The following is a 22,481-nucleotide window of genomic DNA, read 5'->3' on the forward strand; positions in this document are numbered from 1 at the left end:
CCCATAAAAGAAAAAGAAAAAAAATCCAGACTTCTTCTCTGGTATGAAGGGAGGGCCAAAAAATTTAACACAGGTTTTCCAGATCATGGGAGCACTGCCCCCCTAATCCCCATGATGTGGAAGGGACAACTGTATATATGTTAATATAGATAGATAGATAGATAGATAGATAGATAGATAGATAGATAGATAGATAGATAGATAGATAGATAGATAGATATAGATATAGATATACACATATACATATGTAAAATATGTATATTATGTATAATATATTAATATTTAATATATATGAAATATAGATATCTCTGTAATGACATAAATATAATTTATATAGATTTTATCAAACCATTCTATAAAGTGTCTTATATTGTGGAAAAGATAGTAAGAGGTGTATTAGGTAATAGTGTTATTAATCAGAATCCAGACTGATTAAGTGGCTAGTTTCAACTTGAAAAGAAGTCTTCAGTGGAATGTCCTAGAAATGTGTCCTTGGTCCTGTGCTATTTAACATTTCCATCAATGCTATGTACATGTGATGACATGGTTATCAGATTTGTTGATGATGCAAAGATGGTAGACTTAAGTAACACACTCAGTAGGAGAGTCAAGATCATTTGGTCTTGACACATTAAAACATCGAATCTAATGTATCATCTAATCTAATAAAATAAATTTCGGAAGGAATGTATGCAAAGTCTTAGGCTTAAGAAAGAAAAACAACAACAACAACTTTGCAAGTACATGATAATGGGAGGCATGTTTAAATAGCAGTTTGCCTAAAAAAAAGGTATAGGGGATTTTCAGCCTGAATATAACATGACAGCCAAGAAAATTAATTCAATCTTGGGCTGCGTTAAAGGCGATATAGATTCCAGGAATAAGTTATGATAATCCTGTTGTACCCTGACTATATCTAGAGCATTGTGTTCACTTTCTGGTATCACTGTTTAAGAAGGACATTTGTAAGCTAGAGCATGCCCAGAGAAGGGAGATCAGGATAGTGAAGGGCCTTGAGTCCATGTCATATAAAGGTTGGTTGAAGGAGCTGAGTGTGTTTAACCTTCAGAAGGGAAGAGTCTAGGAGGACATGATAGCTATGCTCAACCATTTGAAGGGTTCTACTAGGGAAGAAGGACTACACTCTTTTTTCACTTTGGCCTCAGAGGTTAGAACTAGGGATAGTGGGTTAAAGTTGCAAGAGGCAAATTTAGGCTTGATGTAAGAATAAAATGTCTTTACAATTAGTGCTTTACATAAATGCAATGTATTATCAAAGTTAGTGAATTTCTCTTCATTGGAGGTATTCAGACAGTCCAGATGGCTACTTCTTCATCTTATGATGGAGGTATGTTTCAGGTGTGGGTTAGGCTAGATGGTGACAGAGGTCTCTTCCAACTTTAAAATTCTGGAATTCTGTGGTTTTTTTTTGAAGATAATGCACAACATAGGGAAGAGCAATAATAAAAACACGGAGGCACAAGATTGTAAGAAATGTTGAAAGGGGGTGGGGTTTATGGGATAGAAAAGGTTTAGTAATATAGGTTAGCTGGCATGTAAAATATATGGAAGGGATTAGTATAAGATAAGGTTAGAAAGAGAGTGAAATAGGGGTAGAGAAGGCAGCACTTTTTTAATAGCAAAGAATTGGATATAAAGTATATACCCATCAACTGGGAAATGGATAAACAAATTGTTGTAAGTGAATATAATAGAATATTACTATACTGTAAGAAAGGAGAGATGTAACAAATATAGATAAACATCAAAAGATCTACATGAAGTGATGCAGAGTGAAGTAAGCAGAGCCAAGAAAACAGTGCACACAATGATTATAACAATGTAAATGGAAAGAACAACCACAGAAAAGTGAATAATGCAGAAATTTAACAAATAAGCCTAGTTCACAAGAAGAGACACGAGAAGGCATTCCTACCCCACCTGTTTGCAAAGGCAGGAGGTCAACAAGCGTTGTGCATCACATATACTTTCAGACTCTTTTGAGATATTGATTAATTATGCAGTTTTCCCTTCTTTCCTTTTTTTGTCTTTAACAATACTTTTTTATATAGAATGACTCTCTGATAGTTGGGAAGCAAAGATACTGAAAAAAATTATAGTGATGGAAAAAACAAAAGACATCAAAAAAAACTAATTAATTATAAAAAAGAAAGATTACCAAAGCTAAAACTTCGGGAAATACTGAAAGTGAGAAGTTGAATAAAAGATTATGAGCCACTATAGGAGGCAGATATGAAACAGCAAGAGAGAGATAGTTAGAACCAAGTATATAGTACCTCCAAGGCCAAGAGAGGAGATACTGTCCTGTAGGACAGATGGTCAACAACATCATTAGAGGAAGAGAAATTGAGTAGGACAAGGACTGAAAAGGTAGGTTTTGGGATTTTGTAATTAGGAATTACTTACTTTTGAAAGAATAGTGTCAGTCGAGTGATGGGGGTGAGAGCCTGATTGCAAGGGATTGAGGAGGGAGGGAGTATTGATGAAGTGCAGGTACTGAGTGGAGAAGACTGTTTTAAGAAGCTCAGTAGCAAAGAAGAAGAGATGGGGTACTAGCCTGATGGGCTAGAATGGAAAGGGGAGGGGCTTTTACAGCTGAGGAAACCAGAGCAGGTTAATAGTTAGCTCGCAGATTCACTTATTTCATTAGTAATGACACTCAAACTGCATAGAAACAGCAATAATTATAAAGTGTTCCCTGTCCTCAGCCCTTAAATCTGAGGCATTCTGTCCCCAAATAAACAGTCTGTGAGAGGAAAAATAGATATGTTCTTAAGGTAAAGTAGCAGTGAGCCACGTGTATAGGAAACGCGTGGCTACTGCAGTTTCCAGCTCCAGAGCCGAAGGACCTCAATGCCCAGTCTTTCTCTAGCAATTTCTCATGGAGTGCACTGCAGGGTGTAGCCTCGGGGGTCGACAAGCCATTCTGCTGCTCAGCTGGCCTGGCCCCTTCCCGCAGGGCATGGTGCCTCCACTATGTGAGTGGTTCGCTTACCGTTGCTCCTCACAGGGCATGGTGTTTCAGTTGGATGTGTCCATTTTCTGCTTGGCTGGGTCGGGCACATTGTTTAGCTGTCCCCCTAGCTTCTCACCAAGCTCAGTTGCTGCTGGCTGGACCAGGTGGGTTAGCTACTGAATGCTGCTGTAGTTGGACTGGGATGTGCAGGTCATTTTACCACTGGGATGCTGCTGGGTTTGGAGGTGCAAATAGTTCAGCTTCTGAGTGTGGTGCTCACGCATGATCAGAGAGATTCCCTGGACTCATTTTTTGATGGGCAGCTGAAATCTTTTCTCACCTTCAGCCACTGGTTCAAGAGGGTACTGTTCAAGTACCTGCGTGGCACAGTGGATAGAGTGCTGGGCTTGGATCCAGAAAGACCTGAGTTCAGATCCAGCTTCAGACATGATCTCTGTGTGATCCTGATCAAGTCACTTAACTTCTGTCTGTCTCAGTTTCCTCATCTGTAAAATGAGGATAATAATAGTACCTACCTTGCAAGGTTGCTGTAAGGATCAAATGAGATAATAATTGTGAAGTGCTTAGCAAAGTGCCTGGCACACAATAGATACTGTATAAATTTTAGCTCATCATTATCATTATTATTATTATTATTATTATTATTATTATTATTATTATTATTATTATTATTATTATTGATGTTGGAGTGTTATGGTGCCCTTTCTATTTAGAATGCTATGATGATCTTTCAGGTAGGTCAAGCTTTAATCTGTTTTTGTGTTACTGGTATGCCAAGTTGCATAAATTTATTATTTGTTACCTAAAGTAGAACCAAGATTTGTTGAACAAGTGTTTATATTCACCTTTCATCTCCCTTCAATCTTCATATTTCCATAGTAATATAGAATTTTTTAAAGAATATTTATAGAAATATTTATATCCAGAAGATGTATAGTATCCTAAGATTCATATGCAATGCATAGATTGACTGGATCTTGGATTTGAAGCTGGAGAGGACTTTAAAGGTCATCAAGCCCTACCCATTTCACAGATTAGAAAACTGAAACTCAAAGAGGTGGAATGATTTCATAAGGATTATGCAACTAGTAAATTTCTCAGGCAGGATTTGAGCTCATATCTTCTTGGCTATGAGTGCAACACTATTTACTTCCTTCCTCCTAGACCAGTGACTCTTATTACAGCCATATACCTAATTGGAAGAAACTTGCCTATTTTAGATAAGTGTATGATTAAGTTCCTGGGAGGTAGGGTTTTCCTAGCTTGCCAGTCTATCTAAACCGGAGATGTCAAACATGTGGCCTGCTACACTGGATTAAAATATAATTGGGAAATATTTAACAAAAGAAATAAAAACACAATACAATATAGATAATGTCAATTTGTGGTTTTCCAAGTCACTGTGTGGCCTGCAGGAATCCTTGAGTTTGACATTACTGACCTAAATAAACTGAGGTTGTAGGATAATAAAATAATGCGTATTTATAAGGTGTCTAAGGTTTGCAAAGTGTTTTCTTCTCTACAACCCTTTGAGGTAGATAATAGAAATATAATTATCCCCTTTTAAAAAATGAGCAAACTGAGCCTCTGCAAGGTTAAATGACTCCTGATCATCTAACTGTTAAATATCTAAAGTGAGATTCAAACCAAGATCTATCTGTGACACAATGCTGCCTTTAGATTTCTGGATGAATTGATGAACTCTTTCTGATTCTTGAGAAATGGAATTCATGTGCTTGCCTGTGTTCATCTGTGGCTAAAGTTTAGGCGCTCTTTGCCTCCATTCATCATTTCTTATTAGTTTGCTATATTGCACAGACAAATCCAAATGAAAAACACATTTATCATCTTGCAGACTGTTCAGCCTCACTTCTTATTCATCATCCCTTTTCCTTATTCATTCACCAGCAGAAGTGGTCCAAAGATGAAGTACTAACACAGAGTCTATACAGAGTAAGTGGGAAGGGAGACCAGCCTTGTCCTTGTTGTATTCATTTGTGTTAGGGAATGCCAGAAAGGACGCAGGCACAATTCCTAGCAGATATTTCTTCCTTTCATCCGGGGAGCTTGACAAATGAACTGTTGTGAACTATGTCTCACTTGTTGAGGGACTGAGGGACCTTACCAGAGCACTGTAGATACTTAAATTAGACATCCTGAGAATAGAGAATTTATCTTCTTCAGAATACTCTACTTAGCAGTAGAATAGAGATGAACATGAAGGGGTCAGTGGAGCCTCAGATCAGCTTGTTACTATAGAGTCAATGCTCAAGTATGTTCTTAGTATAAGTAACCTCCTTTTACAAGAAACAATAACTATGCAAATACTTGAGTTAAAGATGTGTTATGTGTATGTGGGGGCATTTGTTTGTAAATGGTATTAGAAAACAAGTTTTCTGGGCTCTCTTGGATATTGCCTCATCAGTTTGCCAGATAAGTTAGGCAGATTTTTTTTTCCCTGTTGAGCATATGGGCTATATTTCATTTGAATTTTTCTGAATTACACCAAGATGAAATTAGGGCTGTCTTTCTTCAATTGGATCATTCGTGGAAATTACCATTTCTCTTGCTGTCTGCTCTCTAGTTTTCCTGAATGGTTCATTTGTTTCTCCTATGATACTTCACAAATCTCTCCTGAGATCAGGACTTAGGGAGGAGTTACCTCTGTAGTCACTGCTCTAGCAGTGCGCACTCCCTGCTGCCAGGTAGCCAGGAAGAGGCTAGCAGCTTGAGCCATAAAATGTCAGTGAGGCAGTCAACAAAGATGATTAAAGAAGGTCCAGGTTTGTCTTGATGCAAAAATTTGCTTAGTCCTTCCAATTATTTCTAAATTTCAATTTTTCTAGTGTTTTAAACATGTATTTTAAACATGTCCAGGCACTGGGCTAAGCAAGAGAGATTCAAAGAAAGACAAAAACACAGTCCCTGTCCTCAAGTGGCTTCTATTCTAATGGGGACATGACATATGAATACCTATACACACATATATGTGCATAAAATCTCAGAAGGAAGGCACTAGTGGTAGCAGGGTGAAGGTTGAGCAGGAAAGGCCTCCTGTAGAAGGTAGTATTTGAACTGAGTCTTGAAGGAAACCAGGGAAGCAAGCCAGGAGGTGTAGGTGAGGAGAAAGCATTACAGGCACGGGCAACAGCCAATGCAAATGCGTGGAATCTGGAGGCAGATCAAAGAGTACGTGCAGGGGAGTAAATTGTATGACATAGAAAGAAGAGAAAGGGCCAGATTGTGAAGGGGTTAAAAGCCACGGAGATGATTTTATATTTGATCCTGGAGGTAAAAGCGAGTGACTGCAGTTTATTGAATGTGTGTGTGGGAGCAGACAGAGGTGACGTGGTTAGACCCGTCTTAGGAAAATCACTTTGACAGCCGAGTGGAGGATGAATTGGAGTTGGAAGAAATTTGAGGCAGGGAGCCCAACCAGAAGGCTATTGCAGTACCTTAGGAAAGAGGTGATGAGAGCCTGGACTAAGGTTGGTATTGTGTCAGTGGAGAGAAGGGGATATATATGAAAGACATGCAGGAAAGACAAGATTTAGCAAATAACTGCATATTTGAGGTAAGTGAACAAGGAACTGAGGAAGACATCAAGGTTCTGAACCTAGCTGAGTGAGGGGGATAGAAGTGCCCTTGGGGGGCAGCTAGGTGGCACAGTGGATACAGTACCGGCCATGGAGTCAGGAACACCTGAGTTGAAATCTGGCCTTAGACACTTGATGCTGTGTGACCCATGGGCAAGTCACTTAACCCCATTGCCTAGCGAAAAAAAACAAACAAAAAAAAGTACCCTTGACAGAAACAGAGATGTTGAAGAAGTGAGGATTTGGAGGGAAAGATGATGAATTTTGTTTCTAATATGTTGAGCTTGAGATATCCAAAAGACTGTTGGCTACCTGGAGCTAGAGCTTAAGACACAGTATGGGTATGTAAATCTGGGAATCATGCATAGAGAAGATAATTGAACCCATACAATAGGATGAAATCACCAGGGCAGATAGTACATAAAAAAGATGAGGACCCAGGGCAGAGCCTTGGAGATACCCATGGTTAATGGGCATACCCTGCATGAAGAGCCAGCAAACAAGAATGAGAAAGAGTACTCAGGAGGAGAATTGGGAAAGAACATCTTAAAACTACTTCTACCACTGCAGTAGTTGGTATGAACATCAACTTTTAGTATGATATAATTTAGAGCCTAAATCTGGTAACTTTTCCTTCTTTGAAATCCACACTATCTAACTCAAAATGACATAGCATTAAACTTTATTGTACCTACATACATACCAAGTCTCTTTGCTTTCCCCTCCACAATGTGTCTCTCATATCCATTCACAGTTTACTATCTCCCCTGTCTCCCAATAAAGCCCTTCCTTCTGCTGTAATTGCCTGTTGACTGGTCTTCTGGTCCATTATCTATGACCTTCATTCTTTATACTGCTGAGTATTTTCCCAAATAGCATTGTTCAGTCACTTCAGTCTTTTACCCTAAAACCTTTGTTGATTCCTTTACCAAAGAAAGAGTAAATTCCTGATCATGGTATCCAAGATCCTCCACCATCTACCTCCAACTTACCTTTTCAGTTTTGTGTCATACTCATACCCCTTGAAGTTCTTTACATTCTAGCTAAACTAGACTAATTTTTGACTCTTATCCTTAACTTTCCAACTAACCCTATGTCTGGAATGGAGTCCCCTCTAACCTCCCATTTCCATCTACTGAAGTTGTTCCCTTTCTTCAAGACCCAATTCTGGATGTGTTAAATCTTGGTTCTATCTTATGGGTGCTATGGAGAGTTCTGCCATTGTATTTTATCAGTTGTCTTTTGAAAATTCTGGGGATATTACTTTGATAATTTTAGTGTCCAAATACTTTTGTTTTCCTAAGTTCTGTGGAATATCCTAATGTTGCTGCATTGCAGTCTGTCCTCCAAACCTGCCACAGTTTCAGTGTCTTCCAATAGTTTGGATAATTCATTGATTTTTTTTTTTGAGGCTACGTTATTACCAATTTCTCTGTGTCATGTGTAATTCTGCTTTCTGCTATAATAAGTCTGTTTTTCACTTGAATGGATTTTTAAAAAAAATTTTCTATGTATCAGCCATTTTCATTATTTTCTATGATTGTTTTATTTACACCCTGTAATTTCTTTAAGCTGATCTTTTATTTGGCTTTGTGATTTTCATAGTATTTCCAGTGCTTGGCCAATGACTCTGACCCTGGCTTTTAGGCATTTTTCTGATAGCCCTGAACATCTTTCCTATTCTCTGTGTGTGTGTGTTGGGGGGGGTTCTGTTGACTTATTTGTTGTACTGTGTTTTAAAAATCTTGTCAACATTCTTTGCTTTGATCCTTTTGGGGAGAAATGTAAGAGTTTTGCTTTCTTTTGTGTATGTTTTGTTTTCTGCTATTTCTTTTCAGTGTTTCTGTTTGTAGTTGAGGTTTTCTTTTTCATTTTTATTCAGTGGGGAGCTTCTGTGGAACAAGTCTCTTCAAGGGCTAGTTATTGTGCTACCTCTTCTCGGCAGCCTTTTCTAACCAACCACTCTTTTGTCCAACTGAAAGTAATACATCTCTTATCAGATTTCTCACAGCACTTCATGCTTCTCACACTCTCCACTTTCCTTTGTGTCATTGTTATCTGCAGATGTCATCCCCCCACACCAAAAAGGTTGCAAGTTTCTTGGACTCATCCTGTGTCAGAACAAACCCTGTATCTATCTTGCCTAGCAGGGTCTTACACACAACAGGCACTCAAAAATGTGTGGAATTAAGTGTAGTAAAATAAAATAGGAAGTTTTGAATGGCTAATTATAACAATATTTTTTCCAAATTTAATACATTAATTTTTCTAATTAACAAGCATTTGTTTTTCTCTTTCTTCCATTTCCTCCCCATTGAATAAAAAGGAAAACAAAACCTTTATAACAAATACATATAGTCAAACAAAACAAATTCCTACATTTGCCTTGTCCAGAAATGTATTTCTCATTTGTCATTTTAAGTCCATCAATTCTCTGAAAAGAAATTGTGTAGAGGGTTTTATCTTTGGAACTCTGAGGCACTGATGCATTGATCAGCATTCTGAAGTCTTTAAAAGCTATTTTTCTTCATAATACTGTTGTCATGTTCTGGTTTTACTTGCTTCACTCTGCATCAGTTCCTAGAAGTCTCCAGTTTCATCTGAAACTGCCCATTTCATCATTTTATGCGGAGCAGTACCATTTCACTATATTCATAATTTGTTTAGCCATTCCCCATAGATGGCAACCCCTTTTAGTTTCTAGATACTGCGGAATGAGCTATACAGCTATGTTCTCCCTAATTCTTTATTGTCAATAGTCTTAGACTCTTTTAATTCTAATATCTATACTACCATTTAAAAGAAAGCTTTCTCTTCCCTTTACACATATTGTGATACTTTATATCAAAGTTAAATTATGTCACATCTTCTCACTTTTAGGTCTGTTTTCTGTTCCCATATTCACTTACCTTCTCCTTAGGAAATCATTTGTTGCTGACTTAGGCATATTTCTGATTCACTCACCCAGGAGAATTCTCTAACTAATTGCCTGGTTCCTTCCAGGTAGTAGATTTCATCTTTCTCCTGTCTTTAGTAATTGTAGTTCTAGTAGAAGAAACTCCAGGTTTCTCCAACCAAAGGTATTTTTTCTAATACTTGCTGTTACATCATTTCTCAGAAACTTAAAACATTGTGTCAAACTTCCCCTAATCACATGTTGCTTTTATTTCTTTATCCCTTCCTTTTGTTTTTGTTTTTCAAGAAAGAAAAGCCACTTAACCCTTCTCATCAGAGTTCTGACTTTTTAAAGATCTCTGATTCAAAGTTAACCTGTTCTCATTCACTTGGATTTAAATACCCACCCATGAAACCTAGGAAAATGTATGCAAGGTATAATAAAGCATATTAAAGGTTAGCATATTGATACTGACTTGAAAGAATATAATTCACAATATTAGAGAAAAAGTATATGCTTTCTGAAGGATCAAGGAAAACAAAATATATTCCAAAATAGAACTTTTGGAAAACCTAAACCCCCTGATCTCTGAGGATAATTGGGCTGGTGGCAAGATCCATATCTCCAAGATCCATATAAATTTCCAGTGTCTTACAGATGAATTTAGGAAAGCTAAAACTACTATAGTTTCCTGGTGCTCTCATCAGATGTTTCCTTGTGTTGATCTCATGCAATTCCTTCTGTTACTACTGCAGCTCCTTGGCATTCTGAGCAGGTAGTTATCACTGGAATCCTGATTTCTTTATAAGCAATGTGAGAATGCCCCCTTCTTTGCAGAGGTATGGGACTGTGAGTGTGGAACATTGTGTACCATGTAAGGCTTAATTGTTGTCTTGGCTAGTTTTGTTCAATGTTTTTTTTTCCTCCCTCCTCTTTTTTATTCTTTGCTTCCTTTAATGAGAGGAGGAATATATTAGGAAAAGAAATGATGTTAAAATAAAAGGCATCCATTTTCTATTCGGGGTTTCTTGTCTAGTTCCTCTTAAGTTCTTAGCAGAGGTACCATAAATAGCTCTTTCTTCTTCTACCACATGATTATCACTTGGATAGGAAAGGTCAAGAACCCTTAAAAAAACTTTCTCTGTCATTGGACAAAGTCTTCATTACCACAGGAGGAAGCATTCAGTTTACCTTATTGGAAGGTACAGGGACATATCTCCCTTTCACTAGGACTATTTCCCTTTGCTACCAGCCCAATTATCCTTGAGCTACACAAAGCCTTGTCTAGGGTTTAGAGGCATGTCATTTTCAACCTTCAGGAGAATTCCCATCACTAACTCTAAATTCAAGTATATTATAAATCTTGAGGCTCTTCTTCCCTGGCACGTTGGAAAAGTAGCCTCTATTCCTCACATGTTCAGGGATTGACAGCACCCCCTTGTTTCTCCCTAATGTTCTCTTTAAGCCTCTGGGTAGTTTTGTTGGAATTATCCTCTGTATTCTCATCTGTGAAATTAGAAGGTTGGATCCCTAAGAACTATGACAAGGAGATTTTTAATACTGTACTCCAAGGTGGTTAATACTCGAAGTGTCTGTTATTAGCCTTGCCTAAAGTGAAGTTCTATTCTTCTCATCTCCTCCAGCTCTAAATCTAGGACTCTTTGATCCCATGAGCTTGGTCCATAAGCCTTTGCTCAATACTGTTTATTTTGGAAGAGAAGGAAAGAGAAAGAGCCTAGCACCTGATATCTCGATTTACATTTATTTTGCCAGTTTCCCCTAGAAACTGCTTTTAAAATCTTGAGAGAAAGGTTCAGGGTTATACAGCATCTTAAGTGAAAGACATTCTAATTTATTCCCCTTCATTAAATTGGAATATCTTTCATTTAAGATGCTATAACCCTGAACCTTTCTCATCAACCTCAATAGAAGCATTCAATTTTTCATTAGCCTCTCTTCTTAAATAATCCCCCTTGTCGTTCAGTTGTTTCAATTGTGTCTGACTTTCATGACCCCATTTGGGGTTTTCTTGAAAAAGATGCTGGAGTGGTTTGCCATTTCCTTTTCCAGATAGTTTTACATATGAGGAAACGGAGGCAAACAGGGTTAAGTGACTTGCCCAGGATGACAGTGCTAGCAGTTGTCTGAGGCAAGAAACTCAGGAACTCAGAAACTCAGGAAAATAAGTCTTCCTGATTCCAAGACCTGTGCTGTATTCGCTGGGTGACCTAGCTGTCCTTATATAGCCCCTGTAGAGAAGCAATTCCATATGACTAGCTGTTCTTAAACTATTCACTTACTGTACATTCAAATAGTATCTGTAGCATGATGAACACAGAAACAAACTCACCCTATTTATACTAAAGGCTGAAAATAAATAATTACAAAATAAGTTTTTATTATCTAAAAAATTTCTACATGTATAAAATGACTAGAAAATTGAGTAGACTGTTTAAATATTTAACTATTCTAGTTAGCTATATATGGGGTGTCCCAAAAGTCTTAGTGCAGTTTTAAGCTTTAATATCCTGAGACTGCACTAAGACTTTTGAGATAACCAATGCAAGTCATTCTTGAATTAGTTTTTTTCCCAAAATAATTAGATAAAATGCTCCTTATCAGTAAAAATTTTAATATCTTGGGGATGATCTATGTGATTCACTATATAATCATCTGTTTTCCATCCTTGTTCTCTGTATGTCTTTCAGGGTGCTTCTACCATTGGCCTTTTTATCTTATCTTTCTCTTGGAAACCTCATGAGTTCTAATTGTCATCTCTATGCAGATTATGCTGAAATATAAATATATTATAGACACATGTATGCAAACATATAATAAAGTTTTAAAGTGCACTAAGATTTTTGGGATACCCTGTATATAATTCTCAGCTAACTAGAATAGTTAATTAAATTAAATAATGTAACCAACTTTCAAATCATTCTATGTAGATAGTAATTTATGACTGTAGTCTGTAAATATAAACATACATGTATGTGTATACATATATATACATAGGGAGAGACAGGGGAAAGGGAGAGAGAGAGAGGATGAGAGAGAGAGAGAGAGAGAGAGAGAGAGAGAGAGAGAGAGAGAGAGAGAGAGAAAAAGAGAGCGCGCAACATGAACACCTCAGCTAGGTGGCACAGTGGCTAGAGCAGTGGGCTTGGAATCAGAAAGATTCATCTTCATGAGTTCAAATTCAAGCCTCAAGACGCTTACTAGCTATGTGACCCAGAGCAAGTCACTTCACTTAACCCTTGCCTCAGTTTATCATCTATAAAATGAGCTGGAGAAGGAAATGGCAAACCACTCCAATGTCTTCGCCGATAAAACCCCAAATGGGGTTACAAAGAGTTGGACATGACTGAAATGATTCAATAATAACAAACTAGGCAGCCTAGATAATTTGTATTTTATATATGCATGTAGGTATGTACACATATTATATAGATTACATATGTGTGTGTGTGCATTCATCTTTATGTGTATATTCATCTTTAATCTGTCTCCTGGATTTTACATCATCAATTGGCTGCTGGTTGACATCTCTACCTCACTGTCCTATAGACATATCAAATTTAACACGTCTGAAGCGGAATTATCTTTCTTCCTGACCTACCATTCTTCCTCATTTCCCTGTTTCTATCAGGGGCACTACCATACTTTGTCATCCAGGTTAGCTACTTGTAAGTCATTCTTGACTCTCCTCCTTCCTTCTTCTCTAATATCCAACCGAACGTTGCAGTTCTCTGTTCCCTCTCCGTAACTCCTCTTGCATAGTCCCCTTCTCCGCACTCGCATTCTGGTGCTGGTTCATGCTCTCACCATCATTTCTCAGTAGACTGCCTCCAGTGTCTCCCTTCTCTAGTCCAAGTTTCTGCCTGTATACATAAGAGATGCCTTCTTTCCCATCTTTTCCTATTCCGTTTGTTAGTCTGTCTGGTTATCTGTAAATATTTAATCTGTTTGAGAGGCTTCTCATTAGGGGGACGGTTTAAAGTTGGTTGCTTTGGTTCCAGTTTTCCTTTCCCCAGAGTTTGATTGAGAAATCATGTGAAGAGTTTGGATTAATATCTTGACACCCTTTTCTGGAGAGTTGGCCCAGTTTGTGTTTGATTTGTAAACCCAGCTGCCAAACAACCATCTTTGTCACTCCCAGACTAGAATTCCTCACTGGTTCTGTTCCTCAAGAGTAAGATAAAAATTGCCCATTGTTCAGTCCTTTTCAGTTGTATCTAACTCTTTGTGACCCTGTTTGGGTTTTTTTTTTTTTGGCAGAGACACTGGAGTGTTTTGTCAATTCCTTCTCCAGCTCATTTTACAGATGGGGAAACTGAGGCAAACAGAGCAAAGTGACTTGCCCAGGGTCACACAGCCTATAAGTGTCTGAGGCCGTATTTGTGCTCAGGAAGAGGAGGCTACCTGACTCCAGGCCTGGTATTCTATCTGCTATATCACCTATCTGCCCTACTACTATAACCACAGAAGTTTCTTAATAATGAATGTCTGTTGAATTGAATTCAGGGCCTTTTGATATCTCAAAGCCACAGAGTCACAGAACATTAGAGCTGAAAGTGACCAGATCATGTCATTCAACTACCTCATTTTACAAATGAAAGAATAGAAACTAGGGGGGAGACAAAGTCCTTGTCTAAGGTCACATGAGTTTGTTAGGTGCAAAGCAAAGGCTAGAACCAAGGTTTCAGTCCTAGTCAAAGCCTTGTATCATGACACAATGCCATGATCAGTGTCCATTGTCAAAGGTGTAGCAGCTTTAAGAGGTTCAACTATATCTAAACAAAATCCATGGTAGACCTGAAAAGTTACTTTTTCTTCTCACTTTTTCCAATAAATTACTGATATCACCTTCTTTGGTTCTAGCTTGTAAAAAGTAGTTTGTGGAGTTTGAGATTAAGAAATGTGAGAAGCTAAAAATGCCAGTTATTTAAGTTGTCAAGTTATTTGGATTCTGGATAAATAGTAGTTTAGCATATGGCTGTTGAAACAATTTAAAAGTAATTATAAGACTTTTTGTTGCTAGGTAATTTTTCAGTTGCGTGCTATTCTCCGTAACTCCCTTTGGGGTTTTCTTGGAAGAGATATGGAAGTGGTCTGCCATTTCCTTCTCCATCTCATTTTATAGGTGAGAAAACTGAGACAAATGGGGTTAAGTGACTTGGCCAGTCACTATCTGAGTCAAGAAGACTTATCTTCATGCGTTCAAATCTGTCCTCAACCACTTATTCACTATGTAACCCTCAGCAAGTCTAACCCTCTTTGCCTCAGTTTCCTCATCTGTAAAATGAGCTGGAGAAGGAAACGGCAAACCACTCCAGTATCTCTGCCAAGAAAACCCCAAATGGGGCCATGAAGAGTCAGAAATGACTGAACAGTAATAACAATGTTCTTTTACAAGAATACATCATAGTTTATTCAACCCTTCTGCAATTGTTGGCCATATTGGTTGTTCCCAGTTGTTTGCCATTATAAACAGGACTATCATGAATATTTTACACAGGTTTTTGTATGTGGAATCAAAGGTCCCTTTATTTCCTTTTTTATTATGTTTTGCAGATGAGTGATAGCATGGTTTGGTGATTAAAGAACAGGTCTTGGAATCAGGAAGAGCTAAGTTCAAGTGTTGCCACTGATAGAAAATAACTGTGACTCTAGACAAGTCACTTAACTTCTCCGTGCCCTTAGGCAGCTATCTTAGGCCACAGGTTCTAAAACAGTTGTTGACATACATTGGTAGAAAGTGTTTTCTCACTGAGAGTTACCTATAACCAATAAATTTCTACATATGGACCAAGGTTTTGGGAATGGAATACTAGAAATGGAGCTTCTGGGCTGCAAGGAATTATTTTTTGTGACTTATTGCAGATTGCTCTTCAGAATTGTTCTACAAATGTTTGTGCCAGTCTGCAGTCTGACCAGCAATCTGTTAGAGTGGATGTGTTCCCATACTCCTGCCAACATTAGATTTTATCTTTTTTTTCCTGTTTTAATTTGTATTTGCAATTCTTAAGGAGTTTGAGCATTGTTTCATGTGGTTATTAACAGCTTCTATTTCTTCCTTAGGAAATTATTCATGTCCTGTGACTCAAAAAGGGAGTGTGTATTTTTAGTCATAACTGTGTGTCATTTATATATTCATTGTTGATTTTTAGAAATCTTGCTAGAATTTCTTGTTAGACTGTGAATTTTTCCTTCATTAATTTTACTGTAGTATTATTGGGAGCAAATATTTAAGATTGATATAGTCTCATTTTGTGTATAAACTTATTAGCATAATATTATGCCTTTATCACTTTTAATATTTTCTGATTTGACTTCAGCTTTGGCTGTCTGATGGCATTAGACAGCTTTCTGCTTTGACAGAATTGGTGGCAGCAGTAGTAGGAGCAACAGCAAAAGTAGTCATAGTAGTAGTAATAAAAAATGCTTACATCCATATGGGGTCATAAAGTTTATAAAATGTTCTTTTCACAATAACGCTATGAGGTAAGTGTTGCAGGCACAATCGTTCTGACTACTGATGTGGAAACAAAGTTGTAAGCAAAATGGTTTTTCTAGTGTCACATAAGCCATTAAGTGTTTTAGGCAAAGTTCAGTAGCATGGTAAATTTTAGGTCAGTGTTAGTTTAGATCCTTTTGGATTAAAAGTGTTTCCCATAAGCAGTATTCTTGAATCCACTTTATAACTCTTTCAATCTACTTTATAACTCTTTAATTTTGTTGAGAAGTTTGTCCCATTTATATTTGATAGTATAATTGTTAGGTTTATGTTTTAGAAACATTCTCTCAGAAAGGAATTTAGCTTTCTTATTAATTTTATTTCCATTATTCATCTAAACAATTGAATCCTATAAAGAAAGTTTCTTTGTCTTACATTAATAAATCTGTCAGTTATTTTGGGCTTCATCATTACTCAAGATAGGATCGTTGCTTACTGGTTTTCTTCCCCAACTTGTTTTCCCTTCTTCTCTTTTACTGAAACTCCTTTATAAAATATTTAGTGATTTAGTAAGAAGTTCTCATACCATGTTAACAACTGTTTCTCTTAGTTTGTTTTTTTTGTTGTTGTTTTTGTTTTTTAGTACTTACTTTCCTCTTGGGAGTCTTTGTTGTTGAAGACTTCCACAGAGGGACTATGTGAAGCTGACATTTGAAATTCAGTTTTTCAAAAATGTATCTCCTGTATTCATTTTCGTAACCTTGGAGTTTAACTTTGATGTATTTAAACTCAAAAAAACCCGGAGTTCTTAATTGTCAGGGTCTTGTCACTTATTTCTGTTTACATCTTGCTCATTGTTTTCACTGAAATTCTTTCTTTTTCCCTTGGGGGGGGAGGTGAATAATGGTACATTCAAATTTTTTGATCTGCTAACTTCCCTGGGATGTCAGTAATCTTGTGATTGATTCAATATATTCTTTCCTCCAGGACGCTAACATGGGTATGAGTGTTTTCTAATATTTTGACCAATACAGTGATTTTTTTTGAGTCTGAATTTCTGGCTTTTCTGTATTGTGCGTAATTACAGCTTCCACTATTGTATATCTGCTGTTTCTTGAGTTATTGGTTTAAAAAAAGTTTTTTTTGATTGTGTTTTCCGTGTTGATGATTTTCATTAATTCGGCTTGGATTTTTAAAAAATTCTCAATTAATTTCTTCATCTGATTTCCTACTTTCTTTATGCTTTTTATTTGGTCTTATGATTTCTTTAACATCTCCAGTTTTTGTTTGTGCTGTTTTTCTGTCTTTTGATGTCTCATGGCATATATTGTAGGTTCTTTTTCTACTTCTGTTACTCTTGTTATTTTAGTTGATTTTCTTCTTTTAAGGTTTATTTTATATGTATCCAAATTTTAGTTTTTATTTTAGTTCATTGATATTTTTGTATTTTTTAGCCATTCTGCTTCTCTTTGATGTTTTTGTGACTAAAAATATATAATTATGTAGAGAATCATCTGCAAAAACCTTCCTGTTCCCTTCTCAAATTTTCATCAAGGATATACTTGATATAGGTCATATATAGGTTATTGTCATAAAGATTTTATAAAGTTGAGAGAAATGTCATTGCTAGTTGCTTATATCTTCTTTTGTCTTCTTGGGGGGATACTATGTTAACTATGATCACTAAAATTATTTTGGGGGAGCTAGGTGGCGCAGTGGTTAGAGCACTGCCCCTGGAGTCAGAAGGGCCTGAGTTCAAATCTACCTGCAGACACTTGACACTTGTTAGTTGTGTGACCATGGACAAGTCACTTAATCCCATTGCCTAGCCAAAAAAAAAATATATTGGAATCTCTTCTTTTAGATATTTTTAAAATTGATTCCTTAGTGTCTCATATAATGTATTAAATTCTAACTTAGGTGCCAGAGACCAAATGTGGTTCTTTTACTGTCATCAGTGATGTTGGTAGACCACTGCATATATCCTGGTAGATCAGTTTCATTTCAAATATATTTGTTCTCCTCCTTCCACTTCCATTTATAAGTACTTTGGGAATGGTTTACATTAGTTAGATCTCACCTTCTCCTCTACTGCTTTGCTACTTCCTCATTGAAGATCATGATGTTGGAGTTCCAACGCAGTGGATAGTGATGGAGAAAAGAGTTGGAGTTGTTATCGTCATTGTCATCATCATCATCTTCTTTATTCTTCTCCTCCTCCTCTTCTTCTTCCTCCTCCTTTTGTCCCTCCTCATCCTTCTTCTTTTTCTCTATTTTCCTTCTTTTCTCCTCTTACTGTTCTTCCTCTTTTTCTTCTTCTTCCTCCTTCTTTTCCTACTCCTTGTCTTCTTCCTCCTTCTTCCTTGTATTCTGCTATCACAGATTTGAAGAACTCAGGGTCACATGTAGTCTACTCTGTACTCATAGAGGGAGACTTTATGTAGCACAATAACATTTATTAAAAATATAATTTATTCAGAGAAGCAGCATAGCATGGTAAATAGAGGACTGGCCTAGGAGCCAAGATGGCCTGGGGCCAAGTCCTACTTCTGACATGTATTGATCATATGACCCTCATTTAACCCCCAAGTACTCTAGGCAACTCTACAAAACTACAAGTTGTAAAGCAGATACCCCCCCAGCACTGATAGAAGGTCCTCACTGAGAATACTCTACCCAGAAGTGTCAAACGTGCAGCCTGACCTTGAGACAAGCAAAACTCAAAATAGATTAAAGTGTAATTGAGAAATGTTTAACAAAATAAATAAAAGTACAATATAAGCTAGATAATGTTAATTTGTGGTTTTCTAAGTGAATATGAAGCCCACAGGAATCCTTTCCTTTTGAGTTTGAAACTACTACCCTCTTGCACTGAAGTCACAGGTCCAACTCCTATTCTTATAATTTATTATTCACTTGATTATTGTTAAATTGCTAATTGGATTTAATTTTAGATGAATTTTAAGTTTTGTTACAAATAGAGCTTTAAGCTATTAAACTTTATGGAATCCATTATTCCTTAGTTTTTGCTAACTAATGAAAAGCAGGCACAAATTTGAGAACAGAGACACCATCTGCTTAAGAGCAAAACAAAATCATCAGATTTCCTGCACTTCACAGTGTCAAGCAAATACAGAAAAAGTCACTTTATAAAAGGAATTAAAGAGAAAAAAGGAATGTGGAAAGAACAAAACCCATGCATAAATCTCCAAACTTTTGCCATACAAATTAGACAAATTTTGTTTTCCTGTCAGCAGTTTCTGCTTCTTCTGATGCTTTGTTTTTGCCATCTCTGTGAGGATTATGGAAACTGAAAACTTGAGGTCAGCTTCTCTACCCTTCTGCACGTGTGTTTATTTACAGATTTGGTAAATCTCTCCATTTACACATTTTGCAGACTACAGTACATAGATGGAAGACTAAAAGCAGGTGAAAGGCAAGAGGAGTCCAAAGTGGTGTTGTACAAAAGCCTTCCTCAATGTCACAGGAGCTATTTAATTGGTAGAATACCAGCCTGCTTTCCTGGATCAAGCAGCTAATGAGTTTCTCATTCTGCCACATTTTGAAAGTGCTTTCCAACACCAGTCCTCAACATGCAATTTATTTTGTAATACATTCCAGCACAGTGGCAGTGCTATCACCACCTCCATTTCTGTCTATGCTGTCTGGCTTACATGGAGAAAATGCCAAAGGAAAGGGGAGTTGAGGTTTGCAGAAGACATTCTTATTAAGTATTTTGTTTTTTTCTTGGGTATTTGAGGATCTTCCACTAACACTGCTTTTTAAATAGAAGCTTTGTTTTTTGGTAAATGATATCAAATAATATCAATAGTTTACCCCACACTGTTTTATTATTGTCTCACTGCCACTCCTTCATACTTCTTGTTAAGTTATTTTTCAGTCATGTCCAATTGTTCGTAACCCCTGGTTTGCCATTTCCTTCACCAGCTCATTTTACAGGTGAGGAAACTGAATCAAACAGGTTAAGTGATTTGCCCAGGGTCTCTCCTTTATAAGTGTCTGAGGCCAAATTTGAACTCAGGAAAATTAGTCTTCTTGACTCCAGGTCCAGCACTATCTGCTGTGCCACCTAGTTGCCCCCATCTCCTTCACACTGGGTATTCTTTATTAATTTTAAATGTCCCGCAACCTTTTCATCTTCTGGAGAGTGTCCTACTTTCATGGGCTATCCATCATTTTGCCAGTCAGTGATCTTCACTCGTTCTGTCCCAGTTTTTCCGCAGGTTGATTGTGGTATTTGAATTGTTAGTCTACAGAGCAAATGTTTTCCTACTCCCATTTTCCTGTAGGACCTTGTGTCTTATGAAAATTATCCTCTGTCCCTCTGAAAATTATCTATTTTACTGTGTTTTAGAGTTTTAGAATTCATCTCTCTAAAATTTGTCTCTTTCCCCTTATTATAGTACTTCAGTTTTTTAAAAAGTGACTTTTGTTTGTTACCACAAAGTTTGTGCATCTGAAAGTACTTGCAAAATATATGACTGCATTGATTCTTTCTATTCTTAAATATTTAACTTCATTATATCTTTGCATTCTTGAATATGAAAGAAATACTTGCACAAAGATTTTCTATTGGCCAACCAGTGTGATGTTTTTTGTAATTTAACCACTCTTTGCCAGCATGCATTTTCAGTTATTGACAGGTATCACCCAGTGGAGACATTTTGTCTGGAAAGAAAGTCGATATGAGGTTCTTATTTTCATTTAGATAATGCTTTAAGGTTTGAAAAGAGTTTTACAAATATTAGCTTGTTTTATCTGTGCAAAAACTCTGGGAGGTAGGTGCTATTGTTTTCTCCACTTTACAGATAAAGAAACTGAGACAAACGGAAGTCTCCATCATTGCTTGCAATAACTGGAAACTGGAGGGTGTTGGCTGGGTACCCCCTTGTGCTAATGATGCAGAAGGCATGAACAGGACACTTCTTACCTGCAAGAGTGTGTTTACCCATCCTAATAACATTTGGAATTTTGTATTTCATTAGGCAGTATTTGCAAATCACATATCTTTTTTTAACCTCTCAGAATCAATTGCACTGGAAAATTACTTCCATGTGGGTAGAATTTGGTCTTAACATATTGCTGATCAAAAAAAGAAATGTATTTCAGTAAGCAGCTTGCATAGAAACACCAACTTAGAACATGTGAAACCTCTCCTCAAATTAACTCTACCTTTCCTTTCTCAAGCCTTATCTGACTAGTTGGCTAGATAATTTTGCTATGGAGCACTGAGTTAGTAGGAATTCAATTGTGCCTTCATGAGTCAAGAAAACTCTCTAGAGAAGCCAAAATAAAATTTAATATTCTGAATTTAGAATAAAATAATGTCTTACATTTCAACTAAAAGGCACAGTTTCCCTCATCTTCATCATGTTACAGGGCCTAGAAGAGCTGTTTTCAAATATCTATCCAGCTACAAAACCTTTTGACTTGGATTACTGTCAGCCCCAAGCCTTAGATTCCTAGATTTAAAACTGAAAGGGCCCTTAGAGATCATTTAGCCCAGCTTTCTCATCTGTAGACGAGGAAATTTAAACCCAATGAAGTTAAAAGTTTTGTCCAAGGTCACAAACAGCCAGAATTCAAACACAGGTCCTTTGACTTCACATTTAGTGTTCTTTCCATTGTACTAGGCTGCCTTTTGAGTAAATAGAACACTCAGCTCCTAGTTTCTTATCTCCACAAGAATAAATGGCTACCTCTGCTAATTTTCATTTTACTCTACTGCAAAACAAGCACCAGCCAAGAAGTGGGAAGATGGGAGATTGTTAGAGACACCAGATTAGAGGAGAGGGCTAGTGATTGTACTCGGCTAGGTAACCCCTCGTGTATTTCTGTTGTCGCCAGTTTCCATTTCCATTGGGCTTTATTGTTAGCTTTCCTGCTGAAATAAATAAGGCTAGAATGTTCATTTGCTTTTGATGAGCAGTTCACAAAGTCTGGCTCAGGAGTTGGTCACAGCAGTTTTGCTTGCTCAGAAGGCTCAGGGCAGTCGTGAGCATGGCAGAGAATTGAGTATGGAAAGCAAGTGAAAGTTTCAACTTAAGAAAAAGAAGAACAGTTGTCTGGAGAGGTGGAAGAGAAATCTAGTCTTGTAGGATATAAAAATGCGAGACATGGAAGAAGACAATGAAAAGAAGGACGATGGAGTAAAAGTTGGTAAGGGTTAGGAGGCTGGTCGTATAGAGGGAAAGGGAGCGAGCCCCTGTGAGGAGGAGGTAAATGCTTATGTTCCAAGGGAGATGGTATGAATTCATAAGGAGTATCACAAAAGAGATCATTCAGTAACGGTCTAAAAGAGAAGGGAGCGATGATGGCTGGTGATCACCTGATGAAAAGCTGTTTTTAGTCTGCACCTCCTGTCTTCCTGTGGCAGATATCCAGAATGTGATAAAGAATGTCTGGTGTCTTGTCAAATGTGATGACTACTATCCATTTCTGCTAATGCATGTGATCCTGTCAGAAAGAACCCAGACATTATTGATACAGATTGTAAGGTCCAGAGCAAGAGCC

General features: G+C 37.2%; 1 protein-coding gene across 2 annotated transcripts in view; it reads left to right on the top strand.

Annotated features, from left to right (window-relative positions):
* The window catches only part of ADAMTSL3 (ADAMTS like 3), a 567,152-nt gene that overhangs the window by 357,236 nt on the left and 187,435 nt on the right, over window positions 1–22,481 (top strand). The gene's annotated exons all lie outside the window — the stretch shown is intronic.

This window comes from Phascolarctos cinereus, unplaced genomic scaffold, assembly GCF_003287225.1.
Source record: "Phascolarctos cinereus isolate Bilbo 61053 unplaced genomic scaffold, phaCin_HiC Scaffold_3;HRSCAF=262, whole genome shotgun sequence".
Taxonomy (NCBI): Eukaryota; Metazoa; Chordata; class Mammalia; order Diprotodontia; family Phascolarctidae; genus Phascolarctos; species Phascolarctos cinereus.